General features: G+C 49.0%; 1 long non-coding RNA gene across 1 annotated transcript; it reads right to left on the bottom strand.

Moving 5' to 3' along the window:
• Nucleotides 1–4591: 4591 nt before the first annotated feature.
• LOC129050505 (uncharacterized) lies at nt 4592–14413 on the bottom strand. Its single transcript, XR_008514189.2, has 3 exons — nt 13503–14413; nt 11317–11415; nt 4592–9808 (listed from the first exon to the last, which is right to left on the bottom strand). It is a non-coding gene; the product is annotated as an uncharacterized LOC129050505 (long non-coding RNA).
• Between the last annotated feature and the right edge of the window lie 5116 nt (nt 14414–19529).

The raw sequence follows: 19529 nt of genomic DNA, 5'->3' as shown, positions 1-19529 counted from the left end.
CGCCTGTAATCCCAGCACTTTGGGAGGCCGAGGCAGGTGGATCACGAGGTCAGCAGATCGAGACCATCCTGGCTAACATGGTGAAACCCCATCTCTACTAAAAATACAAAAAAAAATTAGCCGGGCTTGGTGGCGGGCGCCTGTAGTCCCAGCTACTCAGGAGGCTGAGGCAGGAGAATGGTGTGAACCCAGGAGGCAGAGCTTGCAGTGAGCCGAGATCGTGCCACTGCACTCCAGCCTGGACGACTGAGCAAGACTCCGTCTCAAAAAAAAAAAAAAAAAAAAAAAAAAAAAAAAAAAAAAAAGCTTAAAAAAGTATTATGAAAAAGAAGTTATGGGATTAAAAAATAAGTCGTGGGATAAAAATAAAAATAAATAAAAGCAGGCTTCTGTCAGCATAAGCCTGGAGAAGTGGGGCTGGAGTCTCCATCCCCATCATGTTCCTACCACCCCTTCCCAGTCATCCCTTTACCATTAGGGTAGAAAGACAAGACCCCTGTCTAATGGGGGGAGACAAACAGACCCTTTGCCACCTTGACCAGGGCTGAGTCCTTAAATTTCTGGATGATGATGTTATTTAAGAGCCAGAGGCTGGTAGAGCTGGTTTGTTTGGAGGAGGCCTGATGGCCTCCCTACTCTCACCAAAGCAACTTTTCCCTAAGGGGGCTCCCATCTTTTTATTCAGAGAGGCAGCTGAGGTGGGACAGTGGGGCTAACTGTAGAGCAGGAGAGGGCACGGGCTGCTGGGGTGGACCCCCTTCCCCAGTGTACATATAGTATCTGTGTAACATTTTGTATATTCCAGGGAGGCAGGGCCACCCCCTGGATCATACCTAGCGGAGATTGGAGCTGGCATATGAGGAGGTTCTACTCATTATTTGTGGCTGGGAAACTTATTTATTGATAGCATAGGACAGAAGAAGGAGGCGGGGATGGGGTTGTGGCTCTCTGGTGATGTGACTTCTGTTTATTTTGCTTTTCATTTTGGAGTAAATGGATTTAGCCATACTGCTCAGCCTGGTGGGTTCCCATTTCCCTCACTGGGTCCTGGAGTTTGTGCCACTGAACGAGGAGCCCTAGAGTGTCTGAGCATGTCCAGCTGGCTGTTGGGGACCTTCCAGGCCTGTTACCTTTATGCTGCCTGGTGACACCTGGTAGATTTCACGGGGACTGCCATGGCACCTATGGGGCACAGTCTGGCCCTGACAGCCAACAGGCTCAGAATCCTGATCTAGTGGTGGCCGGAAAGACAGATACCAGCACCCAAGGGCACTGACTTCCATCCACCCCAGGCATCTTCTGTTCCATCCCCCTGCCTCCCTCGCCTGTCTGCACCCAGTGGCCTGTTCTGTCTGTCCCTCCAGTGCACCTTGTGGCCTGTTAGTGCTGGCTGCCCCGCAGGCTCCTCCAGGCTGAGTTCATGGCCCTGCTCCCTAGTGGCCAGAGCCGGCTTCGCAGGATAAAAGCCAGCTAAGCTCCAGGGGCTTTCCAGGAAAAGTGTCCCTTGGAAAGGGTGTGACCCTTTCAGTCCTCCCAACAGCACCCTAGAAATGGCTTGGCCTTTTCCCCCCCTGAGCTCCACAGAGAACACAGCCAGCAGAGGACACATTCCCTGTCATCCAGGAATGGGTTTGATTCTCAGCCGAGGGACAGCAGGACTGGTAGAGACTGTCAGGCCACACGGCTGCCTGCACAGCACCCCATGCTTGGTGGGGGGTGGGAGGGATGGCAGGGGCTGGCTGTCCACAGGCCGGGCATGACAGGGAGGCTCACTGGAGGTGGCACACTTTGGAGGGGCAGTGTCAGGGGAGACCTTCCTCTTGTTGGGCCACAAGACTCCATGAGGACAGCACGGTGACTGATTCCCAGTGCTAGAGGTGAGGCGGTCGGCCATGTGTAGGTGTATGTGTGTGTGTGTATATATATATATGAGTATTTATAGATATATATAGAACAGGGCAGGGGCATACCACAGAGGGGGCACAAGTTTTCATCAACGGTCACATCTGGATGTGTCAGCTCACCACTACAACAGAGTAAGTCACAGATGAAGGGGGCTGGCTTTGGGGCTGGGGAGCCACTGTTAAGTCACAGGACACTCACCCAGGCAGGCTTGGAAAGGGAGGCCTCTGAGAAGAGGAGGATCTGTTTAGAGGTCAGAGTGGGGCTGGGGCTCTCAGGACGCGATGGACTTGCCTGACCTGATGAGCTGGCAGTTGGAGAGAAAGCAGAAAGAAAAACGGGAGAGAGAAAAGCAAGCAGAGAGCTGCTGAGGCATGGGCATGCTGCAGCGGCTGTGGGAGGGCCGGGGAGGGGAGGACGCAGGTGCAGGTGTGGCAAGGTTCCTGGAAAAGAGGGGCTGGAAGGAAAAGGGGAGGAAGATGAAGGGAGGAGCCAGAGCTTCACAGGTAGTGCCAGGGGGCTGCAGCAGCCCTCCCCAGCCCACACACACTGGCCTCTCCCATGGCACCCAGGCAGTGCACCCACAGTTCAGACCAATGCTCAGCCCCCTCGGGCTTCCCTCTTCTCTGGTCACCCTCCCTTCCAACCCACTGGCCCAGGGCCACCTCTCTCCTTGGGGAGCCCCACCCAACAGCCACCAGGCCTGATAGAGAAGGAACACTGCTTGACTCAGGATGGTGAAGCTAAAAGGGATGGCTGGACTGGAGTGAGCACCAGAGGCCACTCTGGGTGGTCAGAAAGCCCAGGACCCTCTGAAAGGACCCTGGGGGAGGCAGAAAGGGTATACGCCACTGGTCATAGACTTGTAAGTCTAAGAGGGGAGCCTTAGCTGGTTGCGGGGAGCTGCAGGTGGCATAGGTGAGCCTGGGCCCCTCCTGCTGGGAAAAGCAGAAGAGGGAGAGTCTGTGGCAGGGGAGTTGGGTGGGCTAGCTCGGTAGAGCTCAGCTGGGCCAGCAGGGACTGTTGTCCCCTTGGCTGAATAGCACAGGTGACCCCTAGGAGCAACAGGCCGAGGTGCATGAGCCTGCTGGCTGGCGGTAGTGTTTCAGCAGGGGCCAGGGACCCTGCCTTCAGTCATACACTAGCAGCTATGGTGGTACCTGGGAGGGAGGGAAGGGGGCTGTGTGTTCCTGCCTGGCCTGTGAGGTGTGTTGTGGGATGCTCAAGATTTTATCCTAGATCACCACTGGGTTACCAACAGAAGAGGTGAGACCCTATCACCCCTGCTCTGCAGTGGATTTGGCACTCGGCACTCCCAGACTGGGAACTGGATACCCTGCCCTGGCAGCATGACTCAAGACTGCACAAGAGTTATGTTGTGCCCAGGATGACATTCCTAGGCCTCTGGCCGCCTCAGAGTCCAGCCCCACACACAACGCCCTCCAAGTTCCCAGCCCCTACACCATAAACCATGAGTTCTCTGCCCTCTCTGAAGACTCTAGAGAGCACCCACGTCTGCCAACTTGGGCATGGAACCTGTTCCAAGAGCCTACAGGCTCAGCCATGGAGGCTGGGGGACTTTGGGGCCATGGGGGCCAGCCCTGGTACCTGCATCCAGCTAGGATGCTCTGAACCTGCAGCCAGGAGTTGCCCACGGGCCCCCGTGGGCATGCTGATTGTGTTTATGACTGCTGTGCCTGCTCTGCTGACTCCTCCATCAGCATGTTCTTGTCCCCACGCAAGTACAGGTTGGCCAGCAGCTCCAAGAAGATGAACTCCTTGGCCTGAGAGTGGGCAAAGAGGGAAGGAGGTTGGGACCTGATGCCTGTGCCACCCTGGCCACCCCACCAGGTCCTGCTGGGACTGTGTGCTGCAGTTGGAGCCCCAAGTATGGCTTTTCAGATGCGGCTTCTACACCACTTAGACTCAAAGACCCAACTCTTCACCACTTTTTCTCACTCAGATGGGGACACTGAGGTCCAGAGGAAAAGCCGCCTGCCCAAGGTCACAGATCTGGGAGGGGACCCAGGACCTATCATGCCACCAGGACACCTGTCTACTCAGTTTTTAATTTTTGGAGATAGGATCTCTCTCTGTTGCTAGGCTGGAGTACAGTGGGCAAGATCACTGCTCACTGCAGCCACAACCTCATTGGTTCAAAGTGATCCTCCAAGGTTAGCCTGTTGAGTAGCTAAGACTACAGGCACGTGCCACCACCAAGCCCAGCTATTTTTAAAATTTTTTTGTAGAGACCAAGTCTCACTATGTTGCCCAGGCTGGTCTCAAACTCCTGGGCTCAAGCGATCCTTCTGCCTTGGCCTCCCAAAGTGCTGGGATTACAAGCATGGGCCACTGTGCCCAGTCCCACGTTATAGTTCTATGAGACAGCTCTGGTCTGGACCGTGCCCCTCTCTGGACCTGGTCCCACAGGGCTGGTTGTCATCTCTGTCAGGCCAACACAGCCACCTGCATCCCCAGTGCCACAGGAGCCCCCTGCCCCTGTGAGGTGGTGCATGCACATTGTTGATCATGAGGTGCATGATGGTCTTGGGCATGAGACCAACCATGAGGTCCCACACGGTCTTGTTGACAACAGCCACATAGGATTCCACCAGGCTCTGGGTGGTCTCCATTTGCCGCTCCAGCTGTGGGACCATGGAGTGCATGAAGCTGTCAGAGCCATTCTCCTCGGCCTTGCTGGCCTGCCACGGAGAACACAGAGGCATCAGGGTGGCCAGGCCATGCAGCCAGGCTCCAGGCATCCCCAGGATCTCAGTCCCTCCAAGAGTACCTGGAACACTGAGGCACAGGGAGAAACAACTGGCCAGGACACACATCCAGTTCCCCACACAATCTAGAGGATTTCAGGTCTCTGCCTCTCAGGACCCCAGACTCTCCCGATTCAGCCTCGTCTTAGTTCTGACTCTACTACCCAGAATTTGCCTCCATTTCCCAATCCAGAAATTGGAAAAGAATATCTCCAGATCCCTTGCTTGAAGACCTAGCCAGAGCTGGTGCCAGGCTACGGATGCCTGGCAGGAGGCAAGAGAAGGGCATACTCACTTTCCCCTTGTCCTGGGAGACCCACACACCAACATTGCCACCACCGCTGCCACCAGGGAGCACAGCCAAAGTAGATGCACACAGGAAAAGGGGAAGGGTTGAGTGAACCTGGGACACTGCATCCCAACTTTAATGTGTTGATGAATTCAATTTGCTAATAGTTTGGGGAGGATTTTTGCATCAGTATTCATCAGTGATATTGGCCTGTAGTTCTCTGTTTTGGATGTATCTTTGGTTTTGGTATCAGGGTAATACTAGCCTTGTAGAATGAGTTTGGAATAGTTGGGTAAAGCCTCTAGTTTTGGAATAGTTTGGGTAAGGCTGGTATTAGTTCTTTAAATGTTTGGTAGAATTCAGCAGTGAAGCACCAGGTCCTAGGCTTTTCTTTGCTGGGAGAGTTTTTATTACCACTTCGATCTAATTATTTCTTATTGGTCTGTTCAGGTTTTGGATTTCATCATGGTTCAATCTTGGCAGGCTGGATGTGTCTAGAATTGTATCCATTTTTAGTAGGTTTTCCTATTTCTTTGCATACAATAGCGTATTGTATGCAAAGCTTTGCTTATAATAGCTACTAGTAAGCCTGTGAATTTTTGTGGTATCTGTCGTAATTTTCCTTTTTCATCTTTGATTTTATTCACTTGTGTCTTCTTTAAGTCTTAGTCTTACTTAGGCTACAAGTTTGTCAACATTGTTTATCTCTTCCAAAAACCAACTTTTCATTTCATTGATGCTTTTGATTGTTTTCTTCATTTCAATTCCATTTATTTCTGCTCTGATCTTTATTTCTTTTCTTCTACTAATTTTGGGTTTGCTTTGCTCTTGCTTTTCTATTTCTTTAAGATGCCTTGTTAGGTTGTTTATTTGATGCTTTTCTACTTTTTTAAAGTAGGTGTTTATAGCCATAAAGTTTCCTTAGTACTGCTTCTGTCATATCCCATAGGTTCTGGCATGTTGTGTTTCCATTATCATTTAAGAAATGTTTCAATTTCCTTCTTAATTTATTCATTGACTCACTGGTCATTCCAGAGCATATTATTAACCTCCATGTGTTCATATAGTTTCCAACATTTCTCATTACTAACTTCTAGTTTTATTGCATTGTGATCAGAGAAGATGTTTGATATTATTTCATTTTTTTCTAAAGTTTTAAGACGTGTCGTGTGACCTAAGATATGGTCTATCCTTGAGAATGATCCAAGTGCTGAGGAAAAAAATGTGTATTCTGTAGCCCAAGGGAGAAGACACCCACCCCCACTCTGCTGCAACACACAGCGCTCTGCTCAGGGATGGGGCAGTGGTGTGCCGTTGTTACACAAGGGGCGCTCTCTGTCCGGGAGGGAACAGAGGTCTGTTCTGTAGTGTTTGCCATTTTCGGTGGTGCAAATATTCCATGGCTGATTTCAAGCTGCCACCATCTTCTCAGCCTGGGCTTGTTTGTACCCACCCTTGGGAAAGCTATCCAAGTATTTGAAATGATGTGGGTGTGGTGATCTAAACTGTATCTTTATTAGGGGACACTCCAAGCCAAGTTACGCTAAGCTTCTTGCAGACTCAGAGGAACTGCCCTGATGGTCTTGGATAAGATTTAGAAGAATTATCTGGGCTACCAGGCATTAGAGACTCTTATTCTCTACCTGTAATTTTCCTCCAAAAAAACAGTCTGTCTATCTATCCGTCTGTCTGTCTCTCTCTCTCTCTCTTCCTACCTCCCTCCCTCCCTCCATTTCTCTCTCTCTGCTGGGCCACTTGGAGCTGGGGGTGGACTGTTACAACATCCCTATGGCCACCACCACTGGGACTGCACTGGCTCAGACCTAAAGCTTGAGTAAGCTCAAGGCCCACTGTCAACACTACCTGGCTATCGCCTATGTTCACTCGAGGTCCTGGGGCTCTACAGTCAGCAGGTGGCAAAGCCAGCCAGGCTTGTGTCTTTCCCTTCAGGGCAATGAGTTTCCTCAGGCCCTGGCGGGTCCAGAGATGCTGTCTGGGAGCCAGGGACTGCAGTCAAAAACCTTAGAGATTTACCTGGTGCTTCATTCTAAGGTGGCTGAGCAGACACTGAAACCATGAGACAAAGTCCTTGCCACTCTGTCTTTCCCTTTCCACAGGCAGAGGAGCCTCACCCTGTGGCCACCACCACAGGCCCACAGGGAGTGCTGCCAGGCTACTGTCAATGTTCACTTAGGGCCCAAGGGCTCTTAAGTCACTTTTGGTGAATGCTTCCAGGCCTGGGACTCACGCTTCAGGGCAGTAGGCTCCCCTCTGGCCTAGGAAAGGCCCAGAAATTCTGTTTAATAGCCAAGGCCCAAAATTAGTGACCAGAAGAGCCCATTTGGTGCTCTACCCCATTGTGGCCAGGCAGGTACCTAAGCTGCAAAACAAAGTTCCTTTTACCTTTCCCTCTGCTTTTCTCAGGCAGAAGAAGTCTCTCACCACAGCCGCCATAGCTGGGAATGTGCTGGGTCTCACCTGAAGCCAGCCAGGTCACAGGGGGAGTGATTGGCAGAGACTACTATTCAGCCATCTTGCTCTGCCCCTCCTCCCTCACTTCACTTTACCTCCTAAGAGCTCTGTTTGCAAATACAATCACATATAGGGTTAGGGCTCCAAGTATGAATTTTCAGGAGACACACTTCAGTCTATAGCATTTGGACTTGGGAAGAGGGAAAGAACACGCACAGGAAAGTCACAGTGTAAGCAACAGTATGGAGGTGGGAAAGTTCAGCTCGTGGGTAGGAAAAATTGATTCAAGTTGGCAGGGCCCACAGGGAGATGTGGTGGGGTAGTGAGAGGTGGCCACATCAAAAGAACCTTGAATGCCAGGCTGAGGTGGGAGGCATTTCCTGTTGTGTAGAAGGTGCCATGAGGTGGTGGGGAGGGTAACATGATGAAAGGATATTTGGGAGGATGGATCTGACATCAGTATGGGTAGGGGTAAGGAGTGAACAAAGCTGAAGGCCAGGAAACTGGACACATGGCCCAGAGTTCAGGCTTAGGCTGTTCAAATGTAGTTTCTACACTGAGTTCCCATGTGGAGCCAAGCATACAGGGGGTAGATGATTTGGAAAAGCAAAACAATTCTCTTCCCATTACCACAGAGTTTTCCAGCTGAGTTCATCACCAGAGTCCTACACATCAGACAGTCGACCTGCCCCAAACTCTGTCCCTAGAAGCTGTGACCCAGAGGGAGCCCTTGTCCAACTGTAGCCCAGGGACACTGCAGCCTGAGCAGGACTGCACCTGTTCCCTCTCAGGAGCCTTATCTCTGTCTAGCCAGGCTTTGGCTTCAAATGCCCTCAGCTTTGGCTTCAAAACCTGCTGGGTCAGATTCATGAGAAATTTGGTCTTCTTTGGTTTAGGGATTTTTAAATAGCTTTTTCAAGCAGGCAGTAGATCAACTCTTCTTGGTTACCTCTAAGAACTGGCTACAACTCACAGAAATCTATTATACTCATAGCTGTGGTTTGATTACATGGAAAGGATATAGATTAAAATCAGCCAGGGGAAGAAAGGCATAGGGCTGAGTCCAGTAGGGCACCAGGCATGGAGGGTCCATTATCCCTTCCCCATGCAGTCAGAGTGCATTACCCTCCCAGCTTTGCTATGTGCCAATACGCATGGAGTATTCCCAGCCAGTGAGGCTCCCTCAAGCCTTGGTGTTCAGGGTTTTTACTGGAACTTCATCACAGAGGCATGCTTGATTGTCCATGTGGCTGCTCTCAGTTTCCAGTCTCCTGTCCTTCCAGGGATGACCTAAAGCCCAGACTCTAAATCATGTAGTCACTTTTCCTGGCCTGGCTAGTCCCCATCCTAAATATTATTATTAGACCAGCCATCATGAGTCAAGATCCCCAGGCAAAGATATTCCTATCAGGTATTACATGTTGACGGTTACCTCCCAGGAGTCTAGGACAAAGGCTAGACCTCTTTTTGGTCAATGTTAACTTTTATTTGAAACTATACAACATGCCATCACTCTGTTATCCTTTCTATCTTCAAAATAACCCTAATTGGTGGGTAAGGATGTTTATTATTATAAACAAGATCTCAAGAGGGAAGACGCTTGGGCAAGGTTGCACAGTTGATCCTGGACTCATGGTACAAGACTCTTTCCACTCTCTGAGAGCCCTGAGTCCTGAGAAGATGATGGAAACAAGGTGTGTATATGTGTGTGTGCACATGTGTGTCTGTGTAAATGTATATCTAATGAGTATGTGTGGATATGTGTATGTCTCTGTGTGTGTGTATACATGTGGATGTCTGTGTGCCTATATGCATGTGTGTGTTGTGTGTGTACAGTGGTGCACAGCTGTAATGCCAGCTACTCAGGAGGCAGACAGGGGGAGATCACTTGAACCCAGGAGTTTGAGAGAGAAAATTCCAATGATCTTTTTCTTGCAGTTAGAAGGAAAAACCTGGGGCTGGGCATAAAGAGACAAAGCACAGTGTACAGAGGCAGAGAAATGTCTAATAAAAACAAGTGACCAAGAATTAATTAGTTCATCTATAATGAAAGATAGCACTTAAGCACCAGATTAAAACTGGAAGATAATTTCCTCTAGAACCCTGATATCTTTGTGAGAAAACTGTTGGCCACATATGTTAATTGCCAAAACTCACAGGGCCCTGTGCAACAGAATTGGGGAGTAAAACCTTTTTTTTTAAACTCGCTATGCTACAAGTAGCATTCAATTCTTTCTCAATTAAGATTTCACAAACCTACCTCCAGCTTCCAGATGGTGAGGGAAAGTGTGATGAGATTTTATGGTAAATTGTGCCTGTCTCTGAGCCCATCTCCTCCCATTGAAGAGAAGGAAAATGAGGTGAGCGCGTTACAGCCCTGCCGACAAAAGTCACAAGGGACGCAAATGATTATTTGAAACCAGAGAGTCCTATAATTTATTCATGAATGCCACACATTCTATATCAGATCTTCCATTTCGATTTACTTGTATTCTTTGAAGCAAATTTATAAGATTCAAATTATGCAGAAAATGCTCCCAAGTAAATAGAAGAAAATGCTTTAACCACATGAAGCATCATGCTACACAATATGGTGTGGTGGTGAAGGGTGCAGGCTCTAAAACCAGAAAACACAGGTTCAAGTCCTGGCTCTACCATCTTGGGAAAGTTACATGGTCTCTCTGTGCCTCCATTTCCCCATCTAAAATATGAGGATGACAAAATAGTGTCTATTTCACAGAGTTGTTTTGATGAAAATAATGTACGTAAAGCACTTTGAACAGCAGTCAGTGCTATGTGTTTGCTATAGTTATTTTAACATTTCAGATTATAAATATCTACCGTGTTATTCAGATGACAAGCATCCCTAAGCTGATAACATGATGAAGAGCTTTTGGGTTTCTTAATTTCCATCAGTTTTGTGAGGGAAAAAATACCACATGAAGAAGAGCAACTGAAGCAGGCGTGAGAAGGAAACTTGGCTTAAGATTGGGGGGCTTGGGTTTATTAGGCTTTCATCTTCTAAAAATGTCCTAAGCTCCATTGATAAGAAGATGATTAATATCAATCTAGCTAAAAAGGACCAACAGACCCCACAAGACACTGAGTTAGAGACAAAAACAGAAGGGTAATAAATGAAATATGGAAAACTACACAACCAGAAAAATAAACAACTACCAGTACCCAAAATATGGCTAAATCGCACAGGATTATGTTGAATGAAAGATGCCAGCCACATATGTGCACATATTGAATGATTCCATTTATATGAAGTTCAAGAACAGGTGAAACTAATCCATGGTGACAGAGGTCAGGATCCTGGTTAACTTTGAGGGAACAGCAACTGAGAAGGGGCAAGAGGGAGCCCTCTGTGCTGATGGGAACATTCTGTATCTTGAGCTGAGTGGTGGTTACATGAGTGTGCACATATGTAAATACTATGGAGTTGACCGGGCGCGGTGACTCACACCTGTAATCCCAGCACTTTAGGAGGCCTAGGCAGGTGGATCACTTGAGGTCAGGAGTTCAAAGACCAGCCTGGTCAACATGGTGAAACCCCATCTCTACTACCATACAAAAATTAGCCAGGCGTGGTGGCAGGCGCCTATAATCCCAGCTACTCAGGAGGCTGAGGCCGGAGAACCGCTTCAACCCGGGAGGCAGAGGTTTCAGTGAGCCAAGATCTTGCCACTGCACTCCAGTCTGGGCAACAGAGCAAGACTCCATCTCAAAAACAAAAAACACACCAAAAAACGATAGTACAAAGTTGTAACTTAAGGTATATGACTCTCACTGTATGTAAGATACTGTCTTACTCCATTTGTGGTGTTATAACAAAATATCTGAGACTGGGTAATGGGTAAAGAATAAAAATGTGTTTCTCACAGTTCTGGTGTCTGGGAAGTCCAAGATCAAGGGGCCAGCAGGTTTGTAGTCTCACAAGGGCTGCTCCTGCTTCCAAGATGGCACCTTGAACACTGTGTCCTGACATGGTGGAAAGGACAGAAAAGCAAAAGAAGAAAACCGAGCTAGGTAGCTCCCTCAAGCCCTTTCGTAAGGTCACTAATCCCATTCATGAGGGAGCTCCTCCCTTACGGCTTAGTCATCTCCTAAAGACTCCACCTCCTAATGCTATTACACTGGGGTTTAAGTTCCAGTATGAATTTTAAAGGAGACACAATCATTCCAACCATAACAAATATGCTTTACTAAAAACAAAAAAAAAAAAAAAGGAAAATCTTGTCTCTAAACATAATATTTTAAGAGTTTATATATTTACAGCCCAATTTTCCACTTGCTTAATGACCATGAGTGTCATTCTTAGCTGAGAAAAGTTTCAGCAAATTATTTTTCTCACATTATCTATTAATATCTTATTCAGATAAAACCAAATTTCTAACCTGGATTTTAGGTTAAGACAGGAACCCATGGTCATTTGCTGCAATGTGAGAATGACAGAGAGAGAGATATTAACTAGCAGAATCCAACTATAGAACTAAATTTAAGGGCACAGTTCTCTACTAATGACTCCCCCAGACAAATCATTACTTGGATATCAATGAATCAACTAAAAATGGAAGTGAGAACAGTTCAAGTCCTTTTTGCAATGAATGGATGTTTACAAGACTATTGAGTGAAGAAGGTTCAGAAACAAGGGGATAAATGGCATGCTAACTTGGGGTTGAATGGAGTAACGAGATGATCTTGGAAATATAAGAATCCTGCTTAATGGGACTTGTCTACTTGCAATTCAATAAACCAATATACACAAATTCAAAGAGACAAAGGAAATGAGCACTCAGAACAAAATTACAGGAATAGGGCCGGGCGCAGTGGCTCATGCCTGAAATCCCAGCACTTTGGGAAGCTGAGGTGGGAAAATCACCCAAGGTCAGGAGTTTCTGACCAGCCTGGCCAACCGGGTGAAGCCCCGTCTCTACTAAAAATACAAAAATTAACCAGGCATGGTGGTGCGCGCCTATAATACCAGCTACTTGGAAGGCTGAGGCAGGAGAATGGCGTGAACCTGGGAGATGGAGCTTGCAGTGAACCGAGATTGCACCATTGCACTCCAGCCTGTGCAACAGAGCAAGACCATCTCAAAAAAAAAAAAAAAGAAAAGAAAAAAAAAATTACAGGAACACCTTTAGCAAAGAAGCACCAAAGTTGAGATAAGGGCCACTGTCCCACCTCTGACATCTTTAATTCTTGAGTCATGGGGGTTGCAAGCCAGGGAACAGAGTCTTCTAACTGAAAGCTAAAACCAGGTTTTGGGGTAGGGTCAGAGACTGTTCAGACTCAAGATGCATGTTGCCAGGTCGAAAATATCCCGATTGCAAGAGCATTTGCAAAGACAATGGCGCTCATGGAAAGATAATGCTGTGTGTTTAAAAGGAAAAAAAAATTAAAAGAATGGAAACAAGGAAGAAAAAGTGACCGGAGAGTAGGGTGACCATATGTTCTGGTTTGCAAGGTACAGCTAAGGTTATGTCTGCTGTCCTGATGCAATTATTAATAGCGCCCCTTTCACTCTCAAGTGTCTGGATTTGGATGATAAAGCATATGATCACCCTGCCAAAGCCAGAAGACCCATGTGTCCATTTTAAATGGTGTGGCCCAATCCGTAGTTGCGCTCCTGCTGCTGCCTAGCTGAGCGCTCTGCACCACCTCTGCCTCGCCCTACCCCGCCCTGCCTGTGTCTTCGGGAAGGCTGGAGTGGAACCCTCGGCTCCCCGCGCTGCTCTAGTGCCACCTGCAGGTTATATGGGGGAACTGCTTCTCCACCCCCACCCCACTATCCTCCACCCCGCCTCCCCACCCCAACCCTGAACAGCCTTGGACTTGGCCAAGAGACATTCAGAGCAAGTGAAGCCCTGACTGGGGAGTTGGCTGTACCCGACACTAAAGCCTGCGTTACGCAATCAGACCAGCCCAGTTTAAACTAACAAAGCCAAGCTCCTCCTCTTCCTACCCACTCCTGTCCTGTCTCATTTTGTAGACGGAAAACTGAAGCCTAATACAATTTTCATTGGTAGTGCGTGTGGAATTGGTGGGTTTTTGGTCTCACTGACCTTCTGGAATGAAGCCGCGGAGCTTGGCAGTGAGTGTTACAGTTCTTAAAGGCGGCTTGTCCAGAGTTTGTTCCTTCTGGTGTTCGGAATTTTTTCTTTCTGGTGGCTTCATGGTCTCCCTGACTCGGGAGTGAAGCTGCAGACCTTTACCGCGAGTGCTACAGCTCTTAAGGTGGCGCTTCTGGAGTTGTTCGTTCCTCCCGGTGGGTTCGTGATCTCGCTGATTTACAAGAGTTCATTCAGCTGCAGATCTTCGCAGTGAGTGTTACAGTTCATAAAGTCAGTGTGGACCCCAAGCATGAGCAGTAGCAAAAATTACTACAAAGAGCAAAAAAAAAAAAAAAAAAAACAAAACAAAACAAAACAAACAAACAAAAAAAACAACGCTTCCACAACGTGGAAATGGACCCAAGCATGTTGCCACTGCTTTTTGAGGCAGCCTGCTTTTATTCTCTTATCTGGCCCTACCCACATCCTGCTGATTGGTCCCTTTTACAGAGAGCCGATTGGTCTGTTTTACAGAGAGCTGATTGGTCCGTTTTGACAGGGTGCTCATTGGTGCGTTTACAATCCCTGAGCTAGACACAAAAGTTCTCCACCTCCCCACTAGAGTAGCTAGATACAGAGTGTGGATTGCTGTATTTACAAACCCTGAGCTAGACACAGAGTGCTGATTGGTGCATTTACAAACCTTGAGCTAGATACAGAGTGCCAATTGGTGCATTCACAATCCGTTAGCTAGACATAAAGGTTCTGCAAGTCCCCACCAGAGTAACTAGATACAGAGTGCCAATTGGTCCTTTCACAAACCCTGAGCTAGACACAGGGTGCTGATTGGTGTGTTTACAAACCTTGAGCTAGAGACAGGGTGCTGATTGGTGTATTTACAATCCCTTAGCTAGACATAAAGATTCTCCAAGTCCCCACCAGACTCAGGAGGCCAGCTGGCTTCACCCAGTGGATCCCACACTGGGGCTGCAGGTGGAGCTGCCTGCCAGTCCCGCACCCTGTGCCCGCACTCCTCAGCCCTTGGATGGTTGATAGGACTGGGCGCCATGGAGCAGGGGACGGCGCTTGTCCTGGAGGCTTGGGCCGCACAGGAGCCCACGGCGGGGCGTGGGGGAGGCTCAGGCATGGAGGGCCGCAGGTCCCGATCCCTGCCCGGCGGGGAGGCAGCTAAGGCCTGGCGAGAAGTCGAGCACAGCAGCTGCTGGCCCAGGTGCTAAGCCTCTCACTGCCCGGGGCCGGCAGGGCCCGCTGGCCGCTCCCAGTGCGGGGCCCACCGAGCCCGCCCACCCGGAACTCGCACTGGCCCGCAAGCGCGGCGCAGCCCTGGTTCCCGCCTGCGCCTCTCCCTCCACACCTCCCCACAAGCTGCGAGAGTCGGCTCCGGCCTTGGCCAGCCCAGGAAGGGGCTCCCACCATGCAGCGGCGGGCTGAAGGGCTCCTCAAGTGCCACCAAAGTGGGAGCCCAGGCAGAGGAAGCCGGAGAGCGAGCCAGGGCTGCCAGCACGCTGTCACCTCTCAGTAGGACTGTGAAGCATACAGCTGGAGCCTCCCAGGTACCATTCCCCACATCTGTCTTTCCCCTAACACTTTAGGGTAGTGGGGAAGCAGGAGAGCTTAAGCTTACTAAGCACCTACTGTGTACTGGCCAGAGTGGGCACTTTTCTCTCCAGCCTTGCAATTGATGGGAAATAGGTGATTGTACAACTAGGATACAGGATCAGAGTGGGCTAGTGATGTGCTCACAGTCTCTCAGCTGAAACTGGAATCCAGGGGTCTTTGACTCTAAAGCTAGTGCTCGTTTTGGGTCCCCAGCTTGAGCAATAGTTGCAAAATGCAAAGAGCACCATGAAAATCTAATATCGATCCGTGTAAGACTGTATTGCAAACAGAAACATGGAGTGTCTTCGTGGGGGGGTGACGGCGAGGTGGGGAGATTATCTCAGTTCTGTGTAACCTGGGAACTGTCCGAGGAAAATGAATGAAGCATGACTAAGTGCAATTTGTCTGATAAACAAAATCTGTCAGAACGTGGGGCCTTGTGGGTCCTGAGTGAAGGTAAGAACCCATAGTGCTGGATATTTGCTAAGGTGCTCTTTATAAAATTACTCAGGGCCTCAGTGCCTCCACCTTCTTCATGACAGTAGGTCCACTTGCCTCGGCCTCCCAAAGTGCTGGGATTACAGGCATGAGCCACTGCGCCCAGCTGGTTGGTCTGACTTAACTGTGCACTCAATCCACCCTGGGGTCAGCCAGGGCTTTAAGGCTCTAGAACTGTAGGAGATAGTCAGTACTCCTAAATTCCACCCGCAGGCCCTCTGAATCAGTCTGAGATGAATGATTTCAGGAAATCAGACAAGCAACACAGGATTTCACAATATCTCATACTTGTCTGACTGGCTAGCGTTTTGGAAAATTTCTGTGGTTAGCTAGCTAGCTTTTGTAATCTGCTTGGCTATCAAGTTTGGGATATTTATAATATTTATAAACTGAATTTAGCACAGTCCAGGCAGCTGGTCTTAGTTTAAGGAAGTTCCTTGAGCCAAGAATGAAGGAATTTTCCCCTCACTTGACAGCAAATGCATTTTGTAAGGGTGAATAGAGACGTCCAAACTTCCTGTTTTTTGTTTTTGTTTGTTTAGTTGTTTCATTTTGTTTTTGTTTGTTTGCTTTTAGTATGGGGAGAATCTGTTGAAATTCTAGACTCTTCTCTCAACAGAGGGTCTCCACAGGTATTTGCTTTATTCAGGTCCAGCGGGTCTGGAGCTGACATCTGGATTCAGAGACAAAAATAAATGATGGTACTGGCCCCATTCCTCCCCCAGCCCCAGGCTCAGCCTGTGCCTGTGCCTGGGACCAGGACCAAGGCCACTACAGGCGAATGTGTCCTCAGAAACCTGGATCTCCATTCCCTTCCATCTCCCTCCACCTGGCCCACCTAGTCTCCACCCACATAGAGGTGCAGCCCGCATCCCACCCACTCCTTCCCGTGACCACTTCTTACCTACATTATAACGGGGTGGGGCCTTACCCTAAATCATGCATTCTCAACAGAGGCATTATCACCCCACAGAGGATGAAAAGGCAGGGGAGGAAGGGCAGTTGACCATCTTAGCTATTACCATGGTTCTGACCCTCCAAAGGCTCACAGTCCATACATATGTCCATGTAAGGAAGCAGTAAAACCATCTCTATTTGCAGATGATGCGATCTTGTATCTAGAAAATCCTATGGAATGTATAGTGTATCTATGGTATTAAAATTTCATACAGGGAGGCACAATTGGGGAAAAATGCTAAAAATGCTCCTTAAGAGGACAATAATAATAATTATAAAAAGGTCCAGAAACACTGCCCTAAACGAAAAAATTAAAATGAAAGTTCAAGCACAGGGACGAGAAGGTGGGGGTAGCTTCCAGGGACCTGCCTTCTGCATCACCTGAGACTGACAGCTCAGGAGAGCACGGAAAGGAGAGAAGGAGAGACCAGGCAGCCTGTCCCCCAACACGTGGCCATGCACTCCATGGTGTGGGCCACAGATGGTGCCAGTCTAGACACAGGCTCCCCGCAGGCAAATCCCAGCTCTGCCACATACAAGTTTAATGACCCTGACAAGGTACTCAGCCTTGCTGCCCTGCTGTGCTCCTCTGTAGGAGGAAGACGGGCTGTAACCACATAGGACAGTTGGGAAGATTAAAGAAGGTTACTTGTGCTAAATGGTGAAATCATGTCTGGTACCCAGTTATCTTACCTGGTTGTCCCATGCTCTCCCTCCTGGGCCGGATTGCCCACTTCTTGGTCCTTCCAATCTGATTGGTGTACATTGACCTTGTTGGAGTTGTGAGCTCAGGCAGAGCCCCTGCCAGGTGCTTCTAGAAGAGGATTTGGGGGAAAAGGCAGATTGTACTTGGGGTGCCTATTAGGGGGTCAAGAAGCTCCTGCCCATCTGTTCACAGTTCCATGGACTTTTCAGTTGCTTAAGTCACAAAGACTTGTGGCCTGAAGAGTGACTTGAACTCCATTTCTAACTAAATTCCTAACTCACCCCAATTCTAACTCAATTCCTAATTCCTAAGGTTTGTTCTCAACCTTAAGCACCAAATGTGCCCCTCCATCTGATCTAATCCCAAATCCTAACCTGGGGCCTCCCCTGAACTTCAGCTCTAACCCTCACCCTGATTCTAAGCCCACCCCATCCTTACCCCAGTTCTAACTTGGGCCCTATCCTTAGCTGTAGAGCTCACCCTAAGTCCACTGGTAACCCAGTATTTCCTCATATTAACAGGCCATTCACTTTCACAGTCATAAGTTTTGCTCTACCTGCGTCCCTTCCGAGTGTGGAGTTACTTACTATTCGTCCTAAGTGGATCTTTAAAGAATTCCACTTCAGCGTCATTCTGAGCAACTAGATCCCAGAAATCACATTTTTTTTTTTTGAGATGGAGTCTCACTCTGTTGCCCAGGCTGGAGTGCAGTGGTGCGATCTCAGCTCACTGCAGCCTCTGCCTCTCAGGTTCAAACAATTCTCCTGCCTCAGCCTCCCGAGTAGCTGGGCCTACAGGTGCGCACCACCACACCCGGCTAATTTTTTGTATTTTTAGTAGAGAGAGGGTTTCACTGTGTTAGCCAGGATGATCTTGATCTCCCGACCTCATGATCCACCTGCCTCGGCCTCCCAAAGTGCTGGGATTACAAGCGTGAGCCATCACACCCGGCCAGAAATCACACTTTCGATGAGCTGCTTGTATTGTTTCTTTTTTTCTTTTTCCTTCTTCTTTTTTTTTTTTTTGAGACGGAATTTCACTCTTGTCACCTAGGCTGGAGTGCAGTGGCACAATCGCAGCTCACTGCAACCTCCTCTTCCCAGGTTCAAGCAATTCTCCTGCTTCAGAGCCTCCTGAATAGCTGGGATTGCAGGCACGGGCCACCACACCCAGCAAATTTTTGTATTTTTAGTAGAGACAGGTTTCACCATGTTGGCCAGGCTGGTCTCGAACTCCTGACTTCAAGTGATCCACCCGCCTCGGCCTCCCAAAGTGAGTGCTGGGATTACAGGTGTGAGCCACCACACATGGCCTGGTTGTATGGTTTCTAACAGATGTTAAAATAAATATAAAAGGTTTAACATTTTAAAAAAAATGTTTCTCCACGTGCCTCGTATCTACAGTTATCTCCCATACCACAGGAAGCACGCACAGCACTTTAGAAAGGACTGAGCTGCCTGAGCTTAAACCGCCAGCACCACCAGCACCACTGTGGCCCACGCCTGTTGCCAGGCACCGTGGTGGGGGCTGCAGCGCCCTCTGCTGGCAGAGTCCGGGAGCAGCCCTAGCTCAGCTCCCCTTCTCACCAGGTAGAGTCCCCCCAGTGTCCTACCCCCTTTGACTTGACATTTGGTGCATCCCAGCCTGGGTGGTATGCACACTAGCCATGGAGTTTCCTTAATTGTGAGGAGTGAGGAAAGATGAGAAGGGAGCCCCTTACTCTAGGCTTAGGTGCTGGAGACACCTGGGGTGTGAGGCGGAGACAAGGCTGAGGTCAGAGGAGGAGATGGGGCCTGCTGGCAGGGCTGGGCTGAGGGTGAGACTCTGAGGCATGGAGAATGGTCAGGGTTGGGGCCAGGAGTCAGAGTGAGGCTGGGATAGGGAGAAGGGTGGACACGGGCCAGGACAAGGGGAAGTGGAGGGTGGGAGAACAGCCTGACCGGGCTCTGTGACAGCTGCTGGAGCTAAGAGCTAGGTTGGGGTTGGGGGCAAAGCAGATTTTTAGATGACTTCAGGCCTCAGAAGGAGACCCTGGAGCAGGGCTTCGCTGAGCTGCCACACAGAAAGCTTGTTCTCTACTCCGGGCCCCAGTGACTGAAATGTCCCATCTGGGTGTGCTGGGAGCACAGTGCCATCTCCTGCCCAGCCCCTCCATGGTTGGCCCCTTGATCTTGGCTCCCTCAGACCCCAGGACCCCCACAATTGTTTGTTCATCCCAGATCTTGTTCTTTACTACCCTGAAGACAAGCCCATGTTTT

Source organism: Pongo abelii, chromosome 16 (assembly GCF_028885655.2).
Source record: "Pongo abelii isolate AG06213 chromosome 16, NHGRI_mPonAbe1-v2.0_pri, whole genome shotgun sequence".
NCBI lineage: Eukaryota > Metazoa > Chordata > Mammalia > Primates > Hominidae > Pongo > Pongo abelii.
This window is presented reverse-complemented; position numbering and strand designations above follow the sequence as displayed.